Genomic DNA, 4899 nt, shown 5'->3' on the forward strand with positions numbered 1-4899 from the left:
CTAATTGTCATATGCTTCCCTGAATAGATCTTAAAAGGGCACTGTGTAATTGTTTAAACATAGGAAGAGTGAAACTATGCACCCCCAATTCTACCTTTTTATCAACAGACTTTGGAGGAAGGAATCAACAAATATAAATTCTCCCAAAGCAATGCTATCTTTAATTTTCACTATTTGTGAACTGATATAAAATAATGACTATCAATCAATTTGGGGTCCCTAAGCTCTAAGAATATTAATCAAGATTTCCTCTAACAATGAGACAATCTCTGGGAACATGCAGGTTAAAAGGCCAGCTTCAGAGTAAAATAATATTCTCTATTCACAATGAGGTCAGATGGAGTTTACCCAGTAGCCCTGATGTCTTCTTTTCAATAGACAAACAATGAACTCAAATAGGAAAATTGAAGGATGACTTCTTTTAGATGTAAGTTAATTACAATTTGTTCATAATGTAATGCAGTATCTCAACTGTTTTCACTTTAAAATATAACTACTATATGATGTGTTTATGACAATGGAATGGAAAAGCCATCAGTATTAACTTCTTATGACTATCTACATCTTTCACATTTTATGACTACTGCCTGAAGGTCACAGATTAGATATAAGGAAGAATTTCTGACAGTGTGGGTACTAAAAATGAGTTACTGACAAAGGTTATGAAAACAGCTTAAAGATCTTTCAGGAAAAGCATAAATGTTCACCCTCAGGGATAATTTGGTACTCTCCTACCTGCAAGCAGGAATATAAAGAAGAAAACTCTTTAGGCCTCATTTATCCTTGTTATTCTTTAAAATAAAAAGGCTTTCACTTCATCTTTTTTTTTTTTTTTTGGCTCTAGAATCACATTTCTTTATAACCATCCCCCTCTTTTCTGTTAGATGTGAGATTCAAATTTGCTATGACATTTTAAATATGTATTCTGACTAACTGCTTTCATTATCATCAAAATAATGCTACCATATTGATTAAAAACTGAAACTGTTTTAAAGAGAAATTCTCCAAGCTCTGCCTAAATTAGGTGAAGAAATGATATCATTTAATCAGCTATATACTTAGCTATGTTTTGTTAATCTGTTACCTAGATGAGGGGTTTATCTTTCATGCAAAATGCACTCAATATGTCTACTTATGTCTGCAACTCTCTTGGAAATGCATCAAAAAATAAGATGGGTTGATGGCTGGGTGAATGGATAAACATGTGATAAAGCAAACACAGCACAATGTTAACAACTATAGAACTTAAGAGGTGACGGGCGCCTGGGTGGCTCAGTTGGTTAAGCGACTGCCTTCGGCTCAGGTCATGATCCTGGAGTCCCAGGATCGAGTCCCGCATCGGGCTCCCTGCTCAGTGGAGAGCCTGCTTCTGCCTCTCTCTCTGCCTCCCTCTCTGCCTACTTGTGCTTTCTCTCTGTGTGTCAAATAAATAAATAAAATCTTTAAAAAAAAAAAAAAAGAACTTAAGAGGTGACTATATGGATGTTTACTGTAAAACTGTTTCAACTTTTCTAGGTGTTTGAAATTTTTAATAATAAATGATTGGAAAAAATGCAATCATATTTGAAACTGTTTTAAATGGGATGGGAGAAATGTCCAAATCACAAAGAATAATTCCACAAAAAAAGACTATGCAAGACGTTGCTGATTATATTTATTGAGTTGCGGGAGAAAAAGATTTCCACAACACCTTTATCTATCTCCAGAAAAGTCCCCCAAATTTACACTTCTATTGAGAAATGAAGGCAGGTAGAAAGATTTAAGAACTCTATAGGGAAAGTAGTTCCTTTGACTGAATTCTGAAGAGTAAAAACTGAAATTGCTTCTGTGTCTAAAAAGAATGTTACCTTACCTACCCAGAATAACTTCATTTTCAATACAGACTTCCTGAAAGAAGATAAATTACACCTTCTTTTCAATTAATTACTCCTTTGGCACTGTCCTTTCACTGTAAATCTACCTGGAATTACTCAAAACAAATCTGACAAAAACACATAAAAAATGACCAGTATGCTGGAAAATTTACCTACTCAACAGGGTGTATATGAGGTATATGTGAACTGTGTCATAAATCTTTTAACATAATTAACTTTCTGAAGTGGCATGAACAAGGCATGTTTTTGTTTGACATTCCATCAATGACTTTTGGTAGTCATCTAAAACACACCACACCCTGCATTTCATAAAGATAGAAAAATACATCATAACTCAAAGAAATTGCTGAGCTACCAGTGTATACATAATGATTTATTTAACAAACATTTACTGAATACTATGTGCCAGACACTGTGCTAAACCTTAGGGATGAGAATATAAGATATAGGACCTAACTGTATGAAACTGAAGGTTTGGTAAGGAAGATATATAAACAGACAATTACAAAACACTTAAGTTGACTGATAAGTATATGCACAGAGTAGTACTATAATTAAAAGGAGATACCTAACCTAGCATATGGATCTCTGGAAAGGCTTCCTAAACTTAGTCTTTTTTTTTTTTTTTTTTTTTTAAGATTTTATTTGAGAGAGAGCATGCTTGCATGCATGAGCAGGGTGGGGGCAGGGGTAGGGGCAGAGGGAGAGGGAAAGGGAGAAGCAGCCTCCCGACTAAGCGCAGAGCCCAACATGGGGCTCGATCTCAGGACCCCAAGATCATGATCTGAGCCAAAATCAGATGCTTAACTGACTGAGCCACCCAGACGCCCCCTAAACTTAAGTCTTAAAGAATGAGTAACAGTGATCTAGATAGGAGATAATGGGAGAGAGTATTCTATGCTGAGATGGCAGCCTGACTAAAGTCATAGAGACACAAAGGAGAATGTTGTGGGCACAGAAGAGTACTGCTAAAGAAGCTCATGGTATGGAGTGGAGAGACATGAGGCTAGAGAGAGGTCACTCCAGGAATGATCCTGTGGGATATGTTAAAGAGCCTGGACTTTCCCTTGGCCTCAAAAGGATTTTTAGAAGGGAATGACATCAAAGAAATGGAACAAATAATCCTAAAATTTGTATGGAACCAGAAAAGACCCCGAATAGCCAGAGGAATACTGAAAAAGAAAAGCAAAGCTGGTGGCATCACAATTCCGGACTTCAAGCTCTATTACAAAGCTGTCATCATCAAGACAGTATGGTACTGGCACAAAAACAGACACATCGGTCAATGGAACAGAATAAAGAGTCCAGAAATGGACCTTCAACTCTATGGTCAACTAATCTTTGACGAAGCAGGAAAAAATGTCCAATGGAAAAAAGACAGCCTTTTCAACAAATGGTGTTGGGAAAATTGGACAGCCACATGCAGAAGAATGAAACTGGACCATTTCCTTACACCACACACAAAAATAGACTCAAAATGGTTGAAAGAACTAAATGTGAGACAGGAGTCCATCAAAATCCTAGAGGAGAACACAGGCAGCAACCTCTTCGACCTCAGCCTCAGCAACTTCTTCCTAGAAACATTGCCAAAGGCAAGGGAAGCAAGGGCAAAAATGAACTATTGGGACTTCATCGAGATAAAAAGCTTTTGCACAGCAAAAGAAACAGTCAACAAAACCAAAAGACAACAGACAGAACAGGAGAAGATACTTGCAAATGACATATCAGATAAAGGGCTAGTATCCAAAATCTACAAAGAACTTATCAAACTCAACACCCAAAAACAAATGATCCAATCAAGAAATGGGCAGAAGACATGAACAGACATTTTTCCAAAGAAGACATCCAAATGGCCAACAGACACATGAACAAGTGCTCAACATCGCTCGGCACCAGGGAAGTCCAAATCAAAACCTCAATGAGATATCACCTCACACCAGTCAGAATGGCTAAAATTAACAAGTCAGGAAATGACAGATGTTGGCAGGGATGCAGAGAAAGGGGAACCCTCCTACACTGTTGGTGGGAATGCAAGCTGGTGCAGCCACTCTGGAAAACAGTATGGAGGTTCCTCAAAAAGTTGAAAATAGAGCTACCATACAACCCAGCAATTGACTACTGGGTATTTACCCCAAAGATACAAATGTAGGGATCTGAAGGGGTACGTGCACCCCAATGTTTATAGCAGCAATGTCCACAATAGCCAAACTATGGAAAGAGCCAAGATGTCCATCGACCGATGAATGGATAAAGAAGATGTGGTATATATATACAATGGAATATTATGCAGCCATCAAAAGGAATGAAATCTTGCCATTTGCAACAACGTGGATGGAACTGAAGGGTATTATACTGAGTGAAATAAGTCAAACAGAGAAAGACATGTATCATATGACCTCACTGATATGAGGAATTCTTAATTTCAGGAAACAAACTGAGGGTTGCTGGAGTGGTGGGGGGTGGGAGGGATGGGGTGGCTGGGTGATAGACATTGGGGAGTGTATGTGCTATGGTGAGTGCTGTGAATTGTGTAAGACTGTTGAATTACAGACCTGTACCTCTGAAACAAATAATACATTATATGTTAAAAAAAAAAAAAAAGAAGAAGAATATAGCAGGAAGGGAAAAATGAAGGGGGGGAAATCGGAGGGGGAGACGAACCATGAAAGACTATGGACTCTGAGAAACAAACTGAGGGTTCTAGAGGGGAGGGGGTGGAGGGATGGGTTAGCCTGGTGATGGGTATTAAAGAGGGCACGTACTGAATGGAGCACGGGGTGTTATATGCAAACAATGACTCATGGAACACTACATCAAAAACAGATGATGTAATGTATGGTGATTAACATAACATAATAATATAAAAAAAAAAGGAATTGACATTTTCAGACTGCATCTTAGCGAGGTCTCTCCAGCCCCTGAAAGAAATATAAATGTGAGGGAGACATGGTGACCAGCTGTGGGAGTGACATGAGGACCTAAAAGTCTGTGATAGTAGGTATAGTTTCTATTAAGAAAGGCAGAT

The sequence above is a fragment of the Mirounga leonina genome, unplaced genomic scaffold (assembly GCF_011800145.1).
Source record: "Mirounga leonina isolate KUSES-001 unplaced genomic scaffold, KU_Mleo_1.0 Mir_173, whole genome shotgun sequence".
NCBI classification, from domain to species: Eukaryota; Metazoa; Chordata; class Mammalia; order Carnivora; family Phocidae; genus Mirounga; species Mirounga leonina.